The 23,130-nt window shown below is 44.5% G+C and overlaps 1 long non-coding RNA gene across 4 annotated transcripts in view; it reads left to right on the top strand.

The window, feature by feature from the left end:
• The window catches only part of LOC109369987 (uncharacterized), a 114,604-nt gene that overhangs the window by 10,152 nt on the left and 81,322 nt on the right, over nucleotides 1-23,130 (top strand). For 2 of the 4 annotated variants that reach the window (XR_014886367.1, XR_014886369.1), the window contains exon 1: nucleotides 6,161-6,389. The exons of the other annotated variants lie outside the window; for them this stretch is intronic. This is a non-coding gene — a long non-coding RNA (uncharacterized LOC109369987). Of the gene's footprint in view, nucleotides 1-6,160; nucleotides 6,390-23,130 lie in introns of those variants that run through there. 4 annotated transcript variants of the gene reach the window in all.

Genomic DNA, 23,130 nt, shown 5'->3' with positions numbered 1-23,130 from the left:
GGAAAATGAAGTTCACTTTCTCTGCACTGAGATGAAATGTAGCTGCACACACGATAAAACTCCGCTTTTGTACTGATTAGATAAGTTGTTTTGTTTAATTTCAGTCGGGTTATTCAGACAGTCTTAAGTAGAAGCGTGTGCTTAATTGCTCTCTTGGCCTGGAACCAAAGCAGCAAGGAATGCAGTGATGAAAGTAACAGGAGCCTGAGAGATCTTGGGATGCATTAAGGAGATGTGAGGACAGTTCTGATTTCTTCTGCATTTCCCTGTCTGTAAGGACACCCTCACAGGGCTGAGCAAAGTATGACTGATGTTAATGGATGAAGGGAGTTGTGGTAATTAGTTGAATTGTAAAAGAGAATTTCATAAAATTATCTGTAGGAGAAACACCACCAGATAATTATAAACCATCAAAACGATGAGCCTACTGCAATTGTTCTGTTTGACCTGAAGCCTTCAAAGGCTGGCAAGATTTAAAACCCATTTGAGTAGTCTAACTGCACTGTGCCTGAGTGTTAGCTGGGAAAATGCAAGCAGAAGACTGCAGCTGTGAGGATGCCTGCACTTATCCTACAGTTTTATCTCTGCTTCTAATTGAATTTTAAATGTGCTGACCATGAGTCAGGAGCAAGGCCAGACTAAATCTCCAGATGAAAATGCAGCAGCGGCACTGAACCTGCCCCAGAGCTGCCTTCTGGCTTTGAAACTTCCAACGTTGATCACATTGAAGCTTATCAATTCAGTGCCTCCTGTTTACCTGTCTCCACCTGTACCAAGGCTGGGTGCATCAGAAGCTTTGAGCCCTGTGGCTGTGGTCTCCACGTGTGTCCTTGAGTTGGAGAAACTGTTTTGCTCAGAGTCTGAAGCAGGCTGATTCCTTGTAGCCAGCAGGACAAGAGTTTGTACCGTTCCCTTTTTTCCTGTTCTGGCATCCATGTCACTGGGGAGTTGGGCTCTGAATTTCAGGGGATTGAGATCACTCTGCACCCAGCATTGCAGCTGCGCTAGTAGCGCTGGTGCTGGGATGCCCTGGTGCTGAAAGCATGGCCTTGTGAGCAGCAGGCAAAGCAAGTGTCTGTGTTCTTTAACAATATGGGTGTTCTAAGCAGAAATCAGACCTTGTTCTTTGCTGGGATGCCCAGAGTGGCAGTGTGATGCAGGGTTTTGATTTGGCGTGGGAATTGGGTGGGTTGTGGGGGAATGCTGTGGAAGACACTTTCAACTCAACTTCAATTTTTAGCATTCTGGGTTCCTTGTCTTGGTGTTGGGCTCCTTGAAAAAGCTTCAAGTTGGGAGTCCCATTTCTGTAAGGTCAAGGGCAAGGGAGCTCATTAACTCAGTATGGGATTTCAAGATTCATTAGGCTGTTCCTCACTTGGCTTTCTCCTGAAGCCACTGTGGTTATCTGTGCATCACCTGCGCTGTGATGAGGCTGCAGTGCATCCTCCAAGTTCCTCCAAACTTTGCTCTCTCACTGGTATGCAAAGGTACAACTGGAATACTCAATGGCTGCCAGAAAACTGGGATTTCTGCCACAGAACTTCAACAGAATTTATAGAAAATAAATGTAGAAGTTGAGTTATGATTAGTGGTTCATGTTCCCAGGTGGTGTAACTCCATTTCTGTTAGTGAGGCTGAGCTGAAATCCAACTCCCTTTACTTTTTTTAATGAGAATGGGAATCTGGTTATTTCCCAAATGGTGAGATGCTTTTTGATTGGGAAGGAAGAAGTTCACAGAAATGCTGCAGTTTTTCTTTGGCATAAAGCACAATCTGAAGCTACCTTATTAAACGTCCCTGTGAATAATAAAAAAAAAAAACAAACCAAAATGAGCAGCATGCAATTAATTTCAAAATACTCTGGGCATTTTTCTGGTTTTCGGCTGACTATATCTGCCTCTTCCTTAGGCTATAGAGTTGACTGTAATTCCTTAAAGCTGCAGGCTTGGGATGCCATATTATTGAGGAGATCTACTAACCTAGGAAAAAAAAACCTGTGTTCTTTTAAATGAAGCAGAAGCAAAAGGCACTTAGCAAAGTCTTTGGTAAAGTTTTTGTGAAGTGGGCGATGAGCAACTCAACTCATTTTGCATACTTCACTTGAAGAATAAGAGGCTTGTGTAGCTCACTACTTTGCCCTGTTGCATGTCGTTACGTTGTATGAGCCTGCAGACTGTAGCTGACAGCATCAATATTGTCATTGTCATCATTACCTTCTGCAGCAGCTGAGACCTGGCCATCTCAGGGGGGCCATTGCTGGGCTGGCATCTTATTTCTCTTATCTGCAATAAGCCTCCCACCGGGGCCCATCCATAATATTCAGAGACATCAAAATGGTCTCTTGCTGCCCTAGAGACTTCTTTTATGTCTCTGCCATACAGAACACACGCATTGTTTGGAAGAGGGTGGCATAGAACAATAATTTATGAACACTACAGACCAAATATAGCATGGTTTATGTCTGACAGCACTAGACAGGGAAAGCAACAAGATGATCTAAGATATGAGAGCTGATAGTATTTTACAAGCATAGTAGCTTTAGAGCTTTGATCTGAAAGTAATGTACATTTTTGACCAATGCAGTCATGGTAGGTCAAGTGTAACAGCAAGGGACAGCCACTTATTTAAAACTATTTCTTTCTTTCATAAGCAGATTCCTCTGTTAGTAACACGAGCAGCAACACAGAATTTTGGGAATTGCTGCCTCGAAGTGTGCTTGTGATGAATGGGTTAATTGCAAGAGAAATGGTGGTATCTGAAAGCTTTGATGTGACAGTGGGTGTCTGCATGAGCATCTGAAAGGGGGGGTGGCTGCCTTGGTGAGCAGCAAGTGGCTGTGAGTGCCCAGAGAGGACGGGCTCTGCTCCCTCACCTGGGGAACCTGGTGCCAGAAGCCAGGAGGTGATGGAAGGAGGGGAAGCCCCTTCCCAGGTGGCTGGGCTGGCTGCTGAGAAATGGGGTTCTGATAGATGAGCTGGAATTCCATAGCTTCCATGTGAGCTGAGTGTGAATATCAGCCTGTCAAAAACCATGCAAGAAAGAAGCTGACCTTATTTGCAGATAGTTACAAATAAATTTCTTCTCAGACTTGCATTATTATAACGCTTGTTCATGGAAGCTGTCAAAAGTGTCAGACATGCAAAGGAGAATCACTTTTTTCATCTTCCTTGTGTAGTTCTTCCACTCCGACCTTGTCTTCCTGCTTTCACAGACAGATTTGGGATGTTTTCTAACTTGAGAGGTCCAAATAGGGCCTATTCTATATGGGGCATTGCCTAGATGGATCCATGGATGTGGGATGGGAAACCGCACACAGCCACGTGGCATTTCATCCAGCCTCCTATCCCAGCCGGTTGATGTTTGTACCAAACCTGTCAAAACCAAATACCAGGCTGAAAGAATCTGGCAGAAGTTGCTCAGCATCTTGGCAAAGCAGCTGGGAATCTGTGTGCCTGTACAAATAGGTGGGGAGGCTGTTAGCTGCACTTCCATAGGAACAGCCCCCTGGAGCATCAGGTCAGTGATGGAAAGGTTGGAAGAGACATGAACTTTTTTCCCCCTGAATTACTAAAGATTCTTCCCCCATACCAAGGGGTGCTGTCATGTCTGGAGTGCCATAAATAAGGCCAAGCATAAACATTCTTTAAAATGGTGCTTGAAGGAGTAGAATAAACCTTACACGGCGCATAGCCTCAATCCCTTTTGTGTTTAATGTGTGGTTGCACATGAAACCTTCTGTCTTGGCATTTTCTGCCATTTGGCTTGTCTACTGGAAGAGCATGTCTTTGTGCCACGTTACTGCTCAGCTTTGCTGCGTTTGCCCATTTGGGTTACCCTGCTGGGATGGAAGTTCCCTCAGAGCTTGAACAAAGAAAGACTGCACAGGTTTGTCAGTGGGCTTTTTGTGTCGTCACACATGACATGAGCAGGGAAGTCAGCTTCCTCTTAGTAAATACCAGTTAGCTCGTGCTCATTTTAATGCTAAATGGAACTGCAGGAAAAAGCAGCATCTTTTTATTAGGGGGAACAAATGTTGGAAAAACAGATACGCTTTCAGGCTGAAGGCTGATAGGAGCGTAAGCATTTAAGCTTGTCATTTTTGTGCAAATGCCTCAGAAGTTTTAATATTGGGTATCATCTCTTATCTCTCCCTCCCAAATCTTACTTCTCTTTTCGGTTGTTTCAGATGCAGTAACCTGGGTATTACTTCTTAAATGCATGTCTGAGGAGGGATCCAAACATTTCAAGTGTAACAGGGCTGTGGCCCCATCCCAGCTCTGCAGCACTCACACACTGAGCAGTGCTCCATGCACTGAGCCGCCTGCATCCTGCCTGGGTGCTGAGCAACACGGGTGGTGCTCCAGCTGTACTTCTCCAGATATGATCTCAAACCGGTGGGAATTACTGCAGCAGCAGTGATGCTACCTGTCTGACTGCTCGGACAAATGCTGTTGCTACTCTGAGCTGCTACAGAGCTCCTGTTGCACTCAGGAGGCCTGAAGTACATCTGCATCACGTGGCTGGATGCACACGCTGGCCCACTCAGCGCTCAAGGAAAATGATCCGTGCTGCCATGAGAAAGCAATGCTGTCTGCCTTCCAGCACAGGCAGTAATCTGGGTCAAGCGTGGAGCTCTGGCGATGTGACTGCAGTGTCAGGATCAGTGCTGGCTTGTCCACAGCTTGGAGTGCGGCCAGAACGAGCCCCTTCCTTACAGGGCTGCCCATTTCCACTGATATATTCTCCTATTTTCTGTACGGTTTCCGCAGGCTCACACACTGGCTCCAGTATCACGAGATAAAATTTCCTTTTATTTATGTCTCAGCTGCATGATCCAGAGAGGCTGCTGGTCTAATGATGAATGTCTGTCACATAATTCAGAGTAAATACATCCCATGATAGGTAATCATATGTTGAACACAAGTCATTTACAAATTCAAATGCTATGTTCCCTTTTTTTTTTTTGAGGGTTTAGCAATGGGGAAACTTAAAACCAGAATATCTCATCTGTGTGTCAGGTTTAATTTCCACTTACTAAAAATATTAGTTGAGATGATATTTAAGAAATTTAACACAAAGAATTTATTCGGAGGAAATGCAAGTGCCTGTGGAACCTTTGTTCTCAGTGGAAACAAAACGCTTTGTGGGATTATTAAACGCTGCTCTGCGAGCTGTGCATTTCAGACATGCTGAGTTCAAAAGCACCTGGGTTGATTGAGGAGTGGATGGGAGCAGGCAGTGGCAGAGCTGCTGCTACCTGGGGCAGTAGGGTAATGCACCTGCCTTGCTTCTGCGAAGTGGGACCAACATTAATTATAATAATAATTCTTCTCTGGGGCATAACTTCCATATACTTTCATTATGGTAAGTAGCATGTAAGGCTACTTCTGCAATTAGTGTTGTACACTGAGAACTGGGGATGTGGGCTTAATTCTTTATTCCACCATGCTTTTCTGTGCGACTTTGGAGATGGCTCTGCTTCTGCCTTGGTGCCCATTGGTGGCTTTTCCTCCCCTGTTCTTGTTTGTGCCCATTGCATTCTGAGCTGTGTCTCTCTGGGGGTGAATGCCAGCAGTACAGCCAGGTTAGAATTAGGAAGAGAATCTGGGAGATATGCTGAGTGACTTTAAGCACCAAAAGGGGGATGTGCTACAGCACAGAGTGTTTGCCAGCCACATCCCTTCCATCCCAGTGCTTTTAAAATAAGGGCTTTTAAACTAGAGAACAGTGATGTCCAGCAGTGTTCATTTGTTTTCCTAATTATATCAGGCACAAAAGAGATGACTAAGTAATACAAACCTCAGCTCGGGCAATGTATTCCCTTTGTGTATTAACACTGCAGACAAAGCTTTATTGCCTAGATTTGTTCGTATTAAAGACCATTGGTTTGAGTACTGAAAACTGATCTGCTTCTCTGCAAAGGCCTTTCTGCTTCAGCTGACTTGAACAAATCCGCAACCTCGGATGTGGAGGACATAACCATGGCTCATGGGTGCTGCTGGATTTCAAGCAGCCCTTTGCAAGATTTCAACCTTTCTGCAAGACTTCTGTGGAAATGGGGTGCTTCAGCTGCACAGCTCTTCTGCTGTGGGGAGCGCAATGGGACGTGGCTGAGCAAGGAGCAGGAGAGGTTAACACTGAGCCTTTTCTGTAAGCTTGGGGGGAAAATTCTTCTATTTTATTACTGCTCTGTGACGGGGAAGGATTTTGTTCTCAGTAGGGAAGAGATGGGTTTGTTGTCTTCAAGAGAAGCGTATCTCCACAGACATGCAGACAAGGGTGCTATTTCCCCTACTACAGCTGGACACGTCACATCAGTGAATGAAGTGACATGCTAGGAATGAGAAAGCACTGCTGCAGGGCAGTCGGGAGCCGGCACTGGCAGCACGGTGAGCAGCATGGCTGGGGAACTTCAGCCGTTTGTGAGATTTGTGGGGCTCTCAGGGCTCCGCTGGGGTTGACGTACTGTTCTTGGCAGGGAGGGGGGAAGGCCGAGGAACTGCCTCTTGAAGCAATGCTTTCTCGTGTCTGCAATGGTTTCTTCTTCAACTGATGTATTTAAGGTCCTCTCCGCCCCGAATCCCGCGCCCTACAGCACGCAGCACGGCGGTCCCCTCGGGCAGTAGCAGCGCCGCGGGGCCCCGCGCGTCCCGGAGGCAGCGGGCACACAGCGCCCCCTGGCGGCGCACCCGCGCGGCCCTGCGGAAATGGTCCGCCGCGTGCGGCTGGCCGGGCTCCGCGCCTATTATTCACCAGGAGCCGAAGGGAAGCGCTGGCCGTGCCGCCTGCGGGAGGTGAATAAGGGCTGGCTGAGCGGAACGGTCCGAGCTGCCCCCTGCAGCAGCACACCCGGCCCTGCGGCAGCGGCTCTGTTCCGTGCCACGGAGAACAGCAGTTGGAAAGGATGAGCCGTGTCCTTTCTGCGAAGGTTTTGGGGAAAACAATGTGTGCTTTCACTCTTGCACATCAGGTTTCCTTTTCCAGTTATTTTCAAATAATCCTTCTACCATCAAGGAGAGCTGGGGAAGACTATGAGCGTGTTTATGTGTTGCGTTCTGTTTTTAGGAACAGCTGACAGCAGAGGAAGTTAAGACATACTTAAGAAACTCATAAACCAAGATTGTAACAATTTTGTGCAATTTATAGGGTTTATTTAATGAGCTTGGGTAACATGGAATGAAAATTGTTCCCCAGAGGCCCCAATCAAGTAGAATATTGAACTGGAAAGCAGACTGTAAATTGTGCTCTAACTAATGCTGTGTGGCTATTGCTTTTTCTGGAACGCCATTACCTTTGTGGGGGAGGAGTAAGGAAAGGCGGCTGCGATGCCCTGTGGGGGCTGAGCGGTGACTGTTGGGCTGTGAGACCCTTGGGAGGCAGAGTGGCTGTGGATGCCCACAGGAGGGTACCCAAAGCGCGCAGCTGTCCTCGCTTTAACTCTCCTCTTGTGCTTAAACCTGTGTGTGGATTTGAGTGTGGTGAAGTAAAGGGCATTAATGAGAGCGGGGAGATATTTGCTTTATTCAGTGATACTGTTCTCAAACCCATTTGCAATGCACCGGGCAAGATGCCAGTGCTGTCAGTGGTGTGGTTGCTCTGGGGCCTGCACTCAGAGCTCAACGCGCAGATGTTGAGTTGCTCCATTGATACTCTGAAGGAAAGCTGAGCAGCAGGGTGAAACTCAGATCAGATCATCTCTTGGTGTTTTCATCTTTTTATCCAACTTCTGAGTCAAGGCATGAATGAGAATTCTTGGGAGATACGAAGTGAATTCTATTAGTATTGCTTTCTGTTTGAATTTTTTTTGACAACTTACTCTTTGTTCCCTTAACTGATGGCAACTATTGAGTAAAAAATGTAGAATGAATGTGTATGAGAGCTTGAAAGGAAGAAGATTATCAGTAGACCAAAACAATGTATATTTGAAGACTAATTGTTACAAAGCTACCTTATTTGGATAAGTAAACATTTTGCAGTGGGTTTTTTTAGAATATTCAAGTGTCTGGTTTGAGTCTAACTGAAATCAAATGAAACTGAATTGGCTTCAATGGGTAGAAACAAGAGGGCACTTCTATGCACCTGAAGAAGACTAAGATTTCTCAAGGGTAAGGTGAGTGGGAGTGACTGCTCTGCCTTTTAAGCACCGCTGATATGGTGGAGGCATGGCTCTGCCTTAGTTTTTCTGGTGAAACTGCAGTTGTCTTCAAGTCCTGCCTCCACCCATCACGGTCTTGTTCTGATCCCAGAGGCTGCGCAGCAAGGGTAAGGAGCTCTCGATGTTCAGTAGTGCCCGGCTCTGTCCTGACCAGGTCCTGGGAGGGATGACGCAGTCCAGAGGTTCGTTATGGGAAGTGCTGGGCATGGAGCACGCTGCTGTGCCTCAGCTCCAGTGCTGGCGGCTGAGCTCTGGTTGGTGCTCAGCAGGGTGCAGCACGTGGGGCCTCTGAGCCGCGCCTGGGCTGGCTGTTGTGGCGCTGCCATTTGATATAGCCGTGTTGGGCCGTGCTGGCAACAGCGAGCTGAATGTGGTGGAGGAAATTAGCACACTGACAGCTGCATGCCAAGTATCCAGTATAAATGCATCGCTGTCAGAGAGACAAGGCAACTCTGTCGCCCTTTCATCAGATGTAATTGAATGCCTACGGAGGTGGTAATTACAAATACCATCCAGACTGCACAGACTCATTTGTCTTTGCTTATCATCGGAGCAAGTGTATTGGTCATTACTAAAGCATTAAATATCTTTGGAGAGGAACACGAAAATCAGATTAATAAAGCCTGATGTGCGTTATAAAAAAAAATGCTTCCCTGTGAAAGTCAAGTTTTCTAGGTAGAGCGATGCCAAATGAAGTTTCTCTTTTAGCAGTCTGTTGACCTCATGTTATCCTGGGAGAAACAGCATCTCTGAGAAAGCCACTTTGGGTTTTTATTACTGAAGGAGTTCTTCATATTTTGCAGCCATCTGAGTTGCTTTGAGATTTAATGTACTCTCTGGATTATGAACCTGATTGCCGTGGAGTTAGTGGTATGAAACTGCTGTAATGGAATTGTAATGAAAATCTGGTGAATAAAACTCTACAATGGATATCAGGGTTCCAAGCTTATTTAAGGAAGGTGTGACAGTACCTGCGTGAAGTACGTCAGTGCAAATGGGGAACTGCATGGGCAAAGCTACTGGAATGACTTCCTATTTATTTCAGAGTAAACAGAATTTGCTCTTTCATGCAGCATTCTGACATTAGATGTTACATTCCTGTCTCAGGCTGTGGAACAGGAGTTTTTAGTCCAAGCTTCTATTTCCCTCTGTGCTCATAGAAAGAATTGATTTTGCCAGTGGTTTCACTGGTACTTTTTAGTTAAATTGTAGTATGTCAAAATACTTTGAGATCTGGCTTAGCCCAAATCCTCCTCAAAAATGTGGGTTGTTATCAAAGGCTTAGAAAGTCCTCCTTCCTCTGAAAACCCATTATCACTGTACTGGGAATTTCTACCTCTTGTGTTCAAAAGGAGTGTGGAAAATGGGGCACCATGGGGAACTTAAGCAGCTGCTGAATCCATCATTTTGGATTTAATTTGGAACGTGGTCTTTGTTTTATCTGAAGGGTGTGGGCCAACTGTAGTGGGCTAAAGTATTCCCTAACAGATTGGTGATTGCAGGCTATATGTGTGTAGTGTGTGTGTGTTACGAGAGGAAAAAATATGCTAAAATGTATTCCTCCCCCTGCTTCCCAAAGCATTCAGGCAGGTGGAAAAGAAGCCCCCCTGCCCCCCATCCTTGGTGTAGGTGCTGCATGTGGGGCTGTGGAAGTGGCTGTGCAGGCAGGAGATGGCCAGACACAGCTTTCTTCCAGAGTGGGAGACTCAGCTCTATAGATGCAGTTCTGTTTAGATATCTCTAATCAGAAAAAGCCTTTAATCACTTAGTTTTAGCCTCAATTTAGATTTTCGTGCATGCCAATTAGTAGAACCTTGTTTTCTAAAGATACAATCTTTCCTATTTTGAAAGCTTGACAGTTCTAATGCTCTGAAATTATTGAAGCTGACATGTCTCCTCAAGAATGCTTTAATCTGATTCTTCCTTCTTTTATAGTCTGTCACAATGACTCAGAAGTCGCCCAACCACCCCACAAAGAAAACAACAAAAAAGCCCCACCATTCCAATGAGGTTTTTTTTTGCCTTTCTTGAACTCTGCAAATATTACAGAGAACTTTACACGTGGTAGGAATTGCTCTGTAGGAACAGAGGAGGGTTAACTAAGAATGCCCAGAGCCTGTGAGTTGTGGTGGAGCACGGAGCTGGTGGTGATGTCAGCTCAGGTGAGGCTCTGTTAGGGTGCAGCAGTTTGGAGCAGGAGCCGAGGGCACGTGGCAGCTTGGAGATCAGCAGCAGCACCTCTGAGCCTTGCTTTTACAGAAGGGGAAGGAGCTCTTGTAAGAGGATTCAGTGAGCAGAATAAAGTTGATGCTAGCCAAACCGTGTAAGCAGGCAGTGCTCAGAAGTGGTGCGGCTCTGTCACAGCGTGTGCCTGATGTCCGTGTGGCACTGCCTGCTGCTGTGTGCTTTGTGGGTCTGTGCCTGCCCTGCAGCCAGAGTGCTGGAGATGGGGCGCTTCTGGTAAGACCACAACTGGCTTTTCTTTCCGGAGAGTGAAACTATTGGCTTCTGACAAAATTGGAAAGCCCTTGTGGTCCATTTGTAGATCCGTTGTATTCTCCTTGTAACTTGCTAATCATTTGCACCCCTTCAAAGCAAGGTGGGGATGCCAGCCGTTGCGTTTAGTCCTGGTTTGTGGTCAGCCATGCAGTCCCTTCTGACTGGGGTGAGTTACTACAGGTGATCAGCATGGGAGGGGGAAGATGATAAAACTTGGTGAGATCCTGTGAGATGAAAGAAAATATATGAATGGGTGATGTCAGCACTACTAGTTTTCTTTTTTTCCTTAAATGAAACCAATTAATGATTGCAGTGGGAGTTTGAGTGGTGGATGGTGTAAAATAAGAGCAAGTGAGAACATCCGGCTTTGATGTTAACATGCTCAGATATCAAGTTGTATGCTACTTGGTGTTTCAAATGCTTAGTCATAGCAGGAAGACTTGCTTATTATTCTGTGGAGGGATAGCAACAGGATATTATGCATTAACAACCTAGATTCCTAATTAAAAACAAACAGGGGATGCAATCTCTCACAATCAAAAGTGTTTAATCTGTGGAGGCTTAATTTTTATGATACCCTTAATCCACCGCATCTGCATATATAATGGCAGGTAAATAACCTGTTGTGAATGATTGATGTGAAACTCTAAACAAAAGCAAATTTCATCTATGGGTTGAAATGTCTTCTGAGTGATTGGAAATCTACTCTCCGGTTGCCTTATTGATCACAAAGACGCTGGAGCACAAGATCTCTGTAGTTTTTTGTTACTGTTTACAAAAATAATAGTTTGATGCAGTTCACGTTTATTCTGTGCCTTTTAATGTTGTGTTCTCTCCACAAAATAAGGAAAGCTGTGCTCACTTTCTCTGCAGTCCTCATGAGAGGTGATGTGTGGTACTGAGGGGAGGGGAGGGTGCTGCGGCTGCAGGAATGTCATTTTCAATTAAACTGTCCTCTGCATCTTGTGATGTCTAACCCAGGACACGTTACCAAGTTTTATGCTGTCTCCGGTGGCTCCAGGGCTGCTTTGCTGCCCTCCTGAGCCTTCTGCTGAAACCTCAGCTAGTGGGTGGATGAGCATCCTGTAGGTACTTGAGAGGCCTACCATCGCCTTTGGACTCTGAATCAGACCCATGATGAATATGACATAGCAGCGTTATCCGCTAGATTGCAAGCGGGTATAAATGGTACAGTTGCTGATTTAAGCCTCACGCCACCTGAGGATCAGCCCTTGTTTGTTGTACAAGAGGTGGAATTCAACACTTACTCATTAGAAACAACAAGAAATGTGTATTGGGGGACAAAATATAATGGCGCAAAAATTCAGAGCAGAATAAACAAAGCAGAGCTGTGTGATGAGCATGTACTCAGCTGGGAAATGCAAAATGATAAAGACATTCATGCTAGGGAAGAATTGTAATTGCTGAGAGGAGTTGAGCAGAGTATAAACAGGCTTTGCCAGCTCAGATCTAATAAAGTCTTCATCCAAGCCCACAAAACCTGTATGCAGTGTGCTTGTCTGCACAACAGAGCTTCTGAATTTTCAGCACTGAGAGCAAAGGTCAAGAACTGAGGTCTCTGAGCTGAGCAAGAATGTTCTGGTTGCTTAATAGCTAAAGGTGGGTTAGGAAGGGTGAATTTGGTGGTTTTAATCAGCAGTACTGGGATGCAGTGGGCGTGGAGGTCTCCTTGGTACGCACATCTCTTGTTCTGCTGTAGTGCTAGCACAGTGGAAGTCACATTTAAATATTTGATGAACATGGACATTAAACAGGGGAAGTGTATTAAAACAGAAATTCATATTGCCTTGTATGCCACTTAATTGTGTAATGGGAGTTGCTCTTAGTGGTAATGTGCCATTACTGAGCAAGCTGTACAGACCCACTGTACCTACTGGGGCCCAGGGGCAAAGAGGATTGATTCTGCTGGAGGTGTGGGAAAGGGGTTTAGGATAAGATCCAGGAGAAGCATCCTACAAATAACCTGTAGGATGGCAGCTGTCACAGTCCAGCAACCTAACAATGATCAGAATCAAAGGTCTGTTTTCTTCCTAAGTAGATTACTGGGTGCTTGTTCTTTACTGCGAGCATGAATAATAACTGCAGTATGACAAGATAAAAACAGGACTGTACAACTGTAAGCAAGCAGGTAAGCCCCACTACTCCCGAAGCAGAGCAGTTCATTGCAGGGTATAATTTCAGCATCCTGGGAAGCCAGATTTTGCCCTGATGCTCTGTGTGAAGCTCCTGCTGGAGAAGCAGTGAGATACTCGGGCATGTTTTCTTGGTGCCTCGGAGGCACTTTCAGCCCAGTGCTCATTCTCTAAAGCCGATACTTGGTGTGCTGCAGGAGCAGCTGAGAGCAGACCCACCTGGCCAGCAGAAATCTCTGCGGCTCACTGGAAGTGCAAGGAACCTCGGCATGATGTGCTCTGCTCTGCCCACTGACCTCAGCCTGTGGCTGACAGGGGCTGGGTGATGACCTCAGGCCTGTCTGTGCAGAAGATCACTACAAGCTGTAAAGAAACCGGCGTGTGAAATGTTCAGCAGTGGGCAGGAAATTAGTTGTTAAGGAGCTTGGGAAGCCTGGTTAGTTTTCTACTAGTGGGTTCTGCTTGAGGTTCAGGCATAGCATGGAGATGACCTTCCAGTTGCCCTCCTTTCCACTTGGCAAGAAATGATGCCCATCATCTTGCATGGTGCTGCTAACGCAGGAGAGGTGGGGGATTGTGTTGTGCTCTAATGGCAAGTGAGGCTTGTTGTATAATGTCAGGAGCAACCAGTCTCTGAAAACCTGCATGTTTGGTTATAAAAGCAACTTGAAACAAAAAAGGGAAAACTGTCAGTCACTGGGTTCCAATGCATAACTGGGAGAAGAGGAAAAGTGCTGCTTTTTTTTTTCCACCTTGTATTTGGGCTAAAATTGCTGACAAACTCCAGTAGTATGACATTTTATATATACACATACACCAATAACTAAACAAAAGATGAGTCCAGGCGACACCAGAGCAGGAACATCTGGGCAGTGGGACTGGCACTCAGTTCTGGTTTGTGCAGGTGGGATCCCTGCAATCCCTCCGGGTACAATTCTGGCCTGCCCTTTTCAATTACTGTGTTTCATCTCCTCTGAGTCACTGCGGTGGTGCCGTAGCCAACTGCTGCAAATACAACGCTTGTGAGGAGTTGTGTGTGAGCTCAAGAGAAAAAACAATGGAAAGATCTGGAATAATGGAGTAAATCATTTAAGGGAAGAAAAGAAAATGACTTGCTTTCCATAACAGCTTGTGACAGGAGTTCTTTTTACTATTCTTGTATTATGAGGAGAAGGTGGTTCAAGGTCTGCTAATGGAGTTCTGCTTGTGCTGCCTCTTCCACAGAGGTGCCTTCTGTAATAATTTGCTAGATTCTGCTCCTGCTGTTTGCAAGTGCAGAAAAATGAGATTCTGAGGCTTACTTTGAGACCTCTGCTGCAGGGAAAAGGAACACTAATAGCAGATGAATAATTAGTCTGTTGTTCTAAGGAAGAAATATATACTCAGTGCATGCCTGTGTTATCACAGAGGTTATATGGCAGCTCTGATAGCACTGCCTCTTGCTAAGGCTGCCTGACGCTGCTCATTGTGAGTCCTTTATCAGAAATAAAACTTAGCAACATGAGCTCTTGCTAAGTTACAAGCCAAATGTAGGTACAATGCAGTATTTTCAATGCTGTGGTCCTCTCAGAAGAAAATTATTTCCTGTATAGAAGAGTTTTCTTCCTAAAGTATGTCTTCCAGCTTGTGTTTTGGTTGTAAGCTGCTTCTGGAGAGTGGTTTGTTGAGAAGTAGGATTCCTTTCCATAAATCAATATCCCACATAGCAATGTCAGGTGGGCAGCAGACATATTTTAAATGATCAGTGTGATGAAGGCCATCTCCAGGACAGACTGCTGCATGAGACTGCTCCAAGCAGCTTTGCATCCCTTCCTCCAAAGCTGCACAGCACTCCTGCCTGTGAGCAAGAGGTTGGCTGACACAATTTGCCTTTTTGTGACGAATGCAGGGCGCCATATGGAAGCGGCTGTACTAAAAGGTTCTGGAACAGTCAAGCTGACTGCTGGATTTGTAACCCTACTTGAAAACTAACTGTGCAGCAGCTGCAGTTTTCTGGAGACAGAAGCTACTTGTCAGGGTTGTCATCTTTATGGTGGCATAGTTTGCCCATCTGGGGTTACGGCTGTGCAGCCATCTGAGTTGTGGTCGGGTGGTTGTGTCTGTGACACTTCAAGATGTGTGTATGAAGGGTTAATGGTCACATCAGAGCAAATCAGGCCGATCTGTCTTAATCATGCTTCATCAGGCAATTATGAACGCAGATTCCAGGTCTTCATGGTCGTGAGGCACCTCAGTGCTTTGCACTTCATATCATGGCTTTTAATTTTCAGGCTTTTTTGGGCCATTCATCCTCATGATCATCTTCGCCTTCTGCAGTGCAGCCTTGTGTCCTATTTTAATTTCTGACACTTAGGGCTGCAAAATTAAGGTAAGGCGAAAATGAGATGAGCATCCAATGAATGAACAAGTCTGCTTGCCTTTCTAAGCAGGAAAGCAGACAGTCCTCCTTTCCTGTGAGTTGCTGTCATGACTGACTCATGAAGTGATTTAAGTAACTCATAGAGGTCTCTGAAAATAAAAGTTAAATTCTGTTGCTCTATTTAAATCGAAGTTGTGCTCCATGCAGTGCCAAGGGTAAGTCTGCACAATACAGTGATTACTTTGCCATGGACTGCTTCATGGGCCCCAGTCCCATCCTGCTGTGCATGCTCAGTATCTCTAACAAGCTGCATTTGTGTGAATGGGACCTCTACTCTGCCATGCCTCCTGCTTCAGGGGGGACAAATGGTTGTGCTTCTCACAGAAAGAAACTTTACAGTGAAGAGAAGGCATCAGTTATAAACATCAGCCACCGGGTACTGCCTGACTTGCAATTAGCCAGCTGTAACTTTTATGAGTTCAAGAGGAAAAACAGCAGTCGTGGTTAAACGTGCTTGTAAAGGTCAGAGAAAGTGATATGTTGAAGTAACAGAAGCATGGCAAGCAGGCCCCAGCAAAAGGAATGCAGACCAGGAGGTATGCACCATGCAAACCTGGTTTACATTATCTTGCTAGATAAACAAACAAAACCCTGAGATCATCTCCAATTTGTTATTTACAGTTCATCACTGTAAAATCAATTATTGAGATGCAATTTAATTACGACAGGTTAACACTTAATCTAAGACTCTAAACCCATAACGTGTAATTTGAGTTACTAATCATTGTAATGCTAATGGCTGTTTGACATCTGTTCAGTTCAGTTGGGTGATCCATTTTGATGCCAATTTGCTCAGTAATCCCCCCGCTCCTGGAGAGCAGCGCATTTGATCTTAGTGAAGAACTGGGCAATAGTAATAGAGCAGGAATGGAGAATACTGTTCCTTGTTTAATTCTTGCTGCTGTTAATATTTTGGATAAAGCTGGTCTGGGATACAGTTAACCTTTTTGTGGACTCATATTAAGTAATTTGCCTTAACGGAGAGTTGAGTGCTTCCCCCAGCTGTGCCACTGACCTGTTGGGTGACTTTAGATATGTTTTTGACTTTTAAGTTAAGTAATGATTTTCTGCTTTGAGCCTGGTCACGTCCTTGTTCTTTATGTAATACTGGTGGTGTGAAGGACCTCCCAGATCTAGCTGGATTTTGAGACTGTTTGCTCCTCGCCTCATTGTTATTCTGCTTTTGTTTCTCATCACCCTGAGGTAGCTGCACTTTAATAGAAACAGCGGCAAGGAAGAAAGTGGGAATTCTAAGTATAGCAATGCTATGATTGGGAGGGCTGGAGAGGGAACAAGCTGTCATCTAAAGGGCATGCTGCAGGAAGGACATCATGTCTGGCTGCGCCGCTGCCTCCACTCAGGGTGTTCTGAGTGCATCCGTTCCCAGGAGGTGCTTCAGAAGCACCACTGGGGGCACAGCGTCTGTCCCACAAGCCCGTCTTTCACCACCATCAGCACTCAGCACACCCATCTGACCATAGCTGTCCTGTCTCAGTCTTGCTGTCACTCACTACGGCCTCATAGAAAATAAAAGGATACCAACCACAAATGTGCCCATCAGAAATCTGTATCGGGAAGGTCAAGAGACCCCAGGCAGGCTCTTTTAAGGTTACTACTATGTGCTCGGAATGATGTGGGCTTCCCAAAGCTCAGATGAGCTCTGTTGATTCCTGCTGATGCAGTTTAACCTGCGTGCCCCAGCCCTCTGCCAGCTGCACAGCCCGGGTTGTGTCTGCTCCTGGGGGGCACACAGGGGCTGTGCTCCCTCACGTCCCCCTGCTCATCAGTCAGAGCCGTTGGGTTGCGACCACTCCTGCTCTGTCATGGGATCATGTCTGAAACCAGTTACAGCCCTTTGGGAGCAGGAATGATCAACTGTTTTTATCATTTCTTAGAACTTGGTTCTCTGGGTTTTAAAGGCACTTGTTATTGAAGTAGAAGACTCCACGATGCCTAAAATTTTTCTCTTCTAAGGGCAAGGAATGCTTATTGAATTTCTTCCAATGTCTTCTCAGATACTTTGCAGCAAAGAACAAATTGAGCTTGAGCTCTTACAGGCGTTCTACTTTCTTCCCCACGGGGCATTACTGAAAAGGAAGACAAAGGTGGTCCATAAGGAGAGGTTTTTGTGTGTTTCAGCTTGCTATTTTGGAATCATGCTCTGTAGACCTTAAGTGTAAAGAAAACCAGGAACTTAAGCTTTGCCCTCCCTTCCCCCTCCTTTTTTTCCTTCAAAATGAGAAGGAAAGCAGCGTGAGAGATCTGTATGATGAGTGATGACTTTTAGGCTGTTAAAGAAACAACTGCATTATATCAGCTCCAAGATATTTATATGTGCTTTGTGAAGATGGTGCCCTGATGGGGAAAATCATGGCTTTCCCCCATGGTGAATGGTGAGGTTTGAGCACCAGGCTGCTGCTGGTGACAGTGAGTGTTTGTGGGGCTCACACTGGTGCTGTTAAGATGAGCGGAGCCGTGTGTATTTTAACCTTATTCATCCATTTTGTCAGTGCTGCAGGGATGGTAAATGCTACGCGTGACTCAAATTTCTTGTATCGATGGCATTTCTATGAGAAGTTAAATGCTAGAAATACTGATAAGATCTCAGTGCATAAGAAGCTATTTTTCTTTTGGTAAATCTTCAACAGGGCCAACCAACAAAGCCTTACCTTCAGGAGAGAGTAGATTACATCAGTGTTCAACATCAGCCAAAAGTGTTCTTATTTTTGTTTGCCTTTTCAGGTGACTTCTTCAATACTGGGAAGATTTCGTTGTCTTTTCCCACTACTAATACGATTTCTTATGTGTATGAGTGGCTATTCATTTAAATGCAGAAATAATTAAATGCCTTTAAGGTAGAAAGATAACAGAGCTTAGATTTGGGAAGCATCTGGCTACTTCTGTGTGTAAGGATTCTGCATAATCTTGATAATGTTTCCTTTATTCAGTGAAATCACACTTCATTAGCAGTGCACTCTTCAGAGTTGTAGGAATTCCTGCAGAGCTGCTTGCTGAGGTCAGCCACATGCAGAACCTGGAGTTACTCCTTTGTCCTGGGGGCAGTTGGGAATTTGTTCTTCATTAACCAAATTATTGCTGTTGTTTTTAAGTATCACAAGTATCAGTTTGTAAAAATGGTCCTCGCTGACAGAAATGGCAGTTAGGTGTGTGCTGAGTGTGGTGAGGCTGCTGAGCCCTGCTGAGGGTGACCATGTCAGGTTCTGTGTTGGTTTCCCCAGGCCCCAGGGGTTCTCATATTCGTGCTAACAGAACTGCTGGCGTTGGTGGTGAAGTTCGTGTGAACAGGGATGTAGAACCAGATCTCTTCCAGCTTCCGAGCATTACTGCATGGTAATTTCAGAACTGGCATTTGTAATTACCCCATAAAAAAGGCAATATGTGGAAAGAGTTCAACTGTTCTTTTTGGGATAGGAAATATGTACTGTAATGCATTCAGAAAACATTCTGAGGGTGGAAGATCAAGTTGTATTTGGATTTTCTCATTCTCTACAATAATCATTTTTGTTGTCTTGCAAAGCTCTAGCTTTGAAGTGTACTGCATAAAAATTCTGCAATACCAGCGACTGTTTCTCTTCAGTTATTTTCCGAGTGATTTGATTTCCTCAATAACATTAACTCTATGGAGGTCTAACAAGTTGTAATTAATGTATTCAGACATTTTCTTTTGTGAAAGACCAGAATGTGAGTGACAGCAAGAAGGGGAAAAAAACAGAATAAAATTGGATGCTTGAGAAGATTATCATAACATAAAACCTGACAACTCGTTGGCTCCTGAATAACGTATTGTATTACACTGAAAAGTAAAGAGAAAGCTATTTAATAAAAAAAAAGTGGCAGAGAGGTTTTTGAAAGAGGAGAGAGACTTTCAAAAGCCTCTTTAATATCAGAAGGACTTGAATATTGAAGTCACAAAGTTTGTCACACGTCCAGCGTGTGTGTAAAGCAGAGAGTGCATGGATGTGACAGAACTCCAGCTGGTTGTGTGGGAGCATTCCCCGTGCTAACTGCAACAGATGGTGGCAGCCAGCATCTGAGGGCAGGTAGAAGGATAAGAGGAGGTGTGGATGGTAGCTTATCAATGGAAAGCAGGCTCCCCGTGTGGATTTTGGCAGGGGTTTCAACAGCTGTGTGCATTCAAAACTGCCTTTGTGGCAGCGAGAGCAGGAGGAGGGGAAGGGGTTACATGGGATTACGGATGGATCCATGAGTGCTCAGACATATTTTGCTTGAGACAAAAAAGCATTGCAGTGAGATGTGGTCTCTTTGTACAAGACTGCTTACAAAGGCACCCTGAGCTCTTGGGCCTTTCTTGGCCTTACAGCACCGGTGTGGATGTGAATGGCAAACCCAGAGCAGATGCTGGGCTCCACCACCTTCAGAGAAATGGGATCAGTGCTGGGGGTTTCTGAAGGCATTCTGCTCCAACTCTGGGAGCAAGAGAGTTCAGATTACTTGGTCTGAAGTCACTTGTGTGGGGCAGGGGGGTTCTCTAGAGGAGGTGTAGGGTTGGTGATGATCCCAGCCTGTTCCTGTCCTTCCTTTTGGGAACAGACCCCATAAGGTCACCTGTACCCTTGCCCCATTTGTGTATTTTTGAACCAATAAAATTCCCCTTTGCTGTGGTACATTCTGTAATCCAGAGCTTTCAGGCCAGAGATTGATTATCTGTATTCCTAGATAAAATCAAAGCGCAGTACTTAAAGCAGATTTCCACTCAATTATTTCCCCTAAACAGCTTAAATGGTGCTTTGAAATCCAAGATTAACTCAGTGATGGCTGAAAGATACATATCTGCTTTCCTTTCTTGCTAAACTTTTTTAAAAGGCATTTTTAGTGCTGATTCTATAATGTCCATGAAAAGTACAACTCATATTTGAAGGCTCAGACTGAAGTCTATGCATGATGCCTGAACCAGGTGAACTTCAGGCAGTGATAAGAAGCCCCTGTTTGGAGCACGTCCCCCTGTTACATTGATAAGTGTAAGATTTAACATTGCTAGAAGAGCAAAATACATATTTAAGCCAAAAGAGATTTTCACAATTTGGTTTATAAGTCAGTTAATGTTTTAGTTAGATGGTTTGTCTTTTTTTCCTCTTCTCAGAATGAGTAGTAACTCCAGAAGGTCTTTGTTTTAACCCGAACCCAGTGCAACTTCAGTGAATTATTTGATGCTCTGGAGGTGATTTCACAATCAAGACAGTGGATGTGCTCCTCAGAGGGAAAGATCTGTTTCTTTTTGCTGTTGAAGTGCAAGTTGGAACTGCGATGACAAAATGCAGTATCAGTTACAATAAATTGCAGCTGTATGGAGTAAAGGATTTGTTCATAGCTCACAAATAGGTTGCATGTAGTAGATTATAAAAATAATTAGAAAAGAAATCTACAGCCAGATCCTGCAGTCCCAGGGGGCTGCGCAGTTGTACTGTAATTTCAGTGAAGTTATTCCAGCTATTCTGATTTACAAGTGCAAGCGAGAGTAAAAGATTGAGTATGATAGAATCAAAAGAGCTGTGAAAATATGAGAGCTGCGAAGGAGCAGAATATCCTGAAAGGCCTTCTAATGCAGGATGATTGCATGTCTCCTTTGGTGGTTTTTTTTTTTTTAAATCATGAATTTTGGCCCATTTTATTTCTTCCTTGGAGTGCCATCAGACAGGTTAAAATGGAGTAACTGCCTAAGTTTGCAATCTCATGTTAAAGTGGCTCCATCTGTGACTCATTTAATGGAAGTTTTACCTTTTTTTTTTTTTTTTTTTTCCTTTTTCAGCATCACGCTTCAAACTCAATAAGGATAAACTTCGAATAATATCTGTATATCATGGAAGATTCAAAGCCCTGTAGCTGAACCTGTATTCCCTGAAGTGCTTTTTGGGAGCAGTGTTATTTTAATCTAGTGGTAGAAGTGAAAACAAACTCTTGGCAGTGTTTATATTTACCACCTTGGGACAGATGATGGAGCTATTTGCTCCAGTCTTTAATCCAATTTGGTGCGCAGCACCAGTGTACCTTGATCTGTATTTTGTAATTGGGATTTTTAGGGAGAGAGGGAATGAGTGTCACTTCCCAGTTGTTCCTCTGGATCTGATTCAGCAGTGTGGCAGGAAGGGATGGTGAGGCAGCTCTTTGCAGATCCAGGTGCATAAGATGGAAGATTTTCATTTTCTTCATTTGATGAAATGTTCTGCAGATCTGTCTGCAGTAACGCTGGAGATGCACAAGACTTTGCACAGCTAGATCTACTACTGTTATGCAGGGTGAACTCTTTGAACTGAGGCTGTTTGCATAATCCTTACGAGGAAGGGCTCAGGGTATGGAGGGTGACCTCCTGCAGTTGGTGAGGTGCTTATGGTGAGTTAGCAGCTTTGCTCCTGGTGGAGATGGATCTTCCTGTAGGTATACATCCAGGATCGTGCTGGACGTTGCAGACTACTGAACAGAGGAGAAGCAGAAGAAGAAAAGAGTGATGAAAATAGCTTTTGCTTTTTTAAATACAAATTAGATCTTGTTTGGCTTCCCTTAGAAGCCTGCAAAGCTTGGCTGACCTCAGGCTCAATCAAAGTCTTGCATTCATGTGTATAAGTGAATTTGAAGGATGGTATCCGGAGAAATTGTTAACAGCAAAAGACAAGAAGCCCATGAAAATGTGGAGAGTGATAGTACATAGAATTAGAGGTTGGGACAGTATACTAGCACTTAATTAGACCTTACCTGCGGACAAAAGTTTTGCTCCAAGATTTTTTTTTTTACATTAGTTCAGTTAAACAAGTTTTTAAGCCTTGGTCTCATGAAAACAAAGTTATTGATTCCAGTGTGTAGAGGAAGATTGTGTGTTTGGAAGGCAATTTGATGGGGTCCCTAGGCTGCCCTACTGAGGTTACTCCAAAGAATACCAAAGCCAAGCACCCTGATGTTGCACTTTGCCAGTGTTGTTAGGGAACAGCTGACTTCTACTGCAATATCAAATTAACCAGCTGGCTAATGATAAGGGGTTACATGACATCTTGTGTAAGACATCATAGTATCAAAGAACACAGCTTTGCTTAGATGTTATCCTTGTTGAGGTGTTTATTGTATTAAGTTAATATATACATACATACACACATATATTTATTTTAAGATCTTTGTCATTTTCTGATTTATTGCTACACTAGGCTCCACCTCTGGCTTCATGGTAGGAAAGCTTCTAGTGGTTCAACAGCAAACATTTCTGACCACTAGTGAAAATAAGGCATCTGTGCTCATCCAGATGATTAGAAGTCTAGTGTCCCCTTGTTTATTATCCAGTGAGGATGAAAAGCCTTTGTCCTTTTAACTCATTGTTTACTTCAGCTTGGTGTTAATGTGCTGTGATTCTGAAAGCTGGGGATCTCTTACATTTGTGGTTGTGATTTTTTTCCATATTTGAAAGATATCAAGACAACAATTCAGTCAATGCGCTTTGATCTCCAAATGTGCTAACGTTGCTGATAATACATCAGTTTCATCAGAACAAAAGATTGTAAGTTATTTCTTTAGATATAGTTAATTGAGGAGGACATCAACAAATAACAGACCTGGAAATCTAAAATCTTCCTACGAAACAGGCGTTCTCGCACCAGTTTTGGAATGGTGGGTTTGTTTCCTTGGCCCATGCAGGTGCTGCCAGGTGAGACGCAGGCAGGACTCAGTCCCCAGCATGGCGAGGTGTGGGGTGTTGGTGGGTGGGCGGGCAGCACCGCTCTGCCTGACTTCAGGGCCTTGCCTTACCTGGTGGAGTGCTGGAGGGTTGCTTTGTTCTTGCAACATAAGCCACAGTGTGCAAAGCAGCACGTGCTATTTCAGCCTCGTAGGCTCTGTTACTACTGATTACCATTTTTAAAGGCTTTTGGAGCTCAGTCCCAGCC

The sequence above is a fragment of the Meleagris gallopavo genome, chromosome 14 (assembly GCF_905368555.1).
Source record: "Meleagris gallopavo chromosome 14, MGAL_WU_HG_1.1, whole genome shotgun sequence".
Lineage (NCBI taxonomy): Eukaryota > Metazoa > Chordata > Aves > Galliformes > Phasianidae > Meleagris > Meleagris gallopavo.
This window is presented reverse-complemented; position numbering and strand designations above follow the sequence as displayed.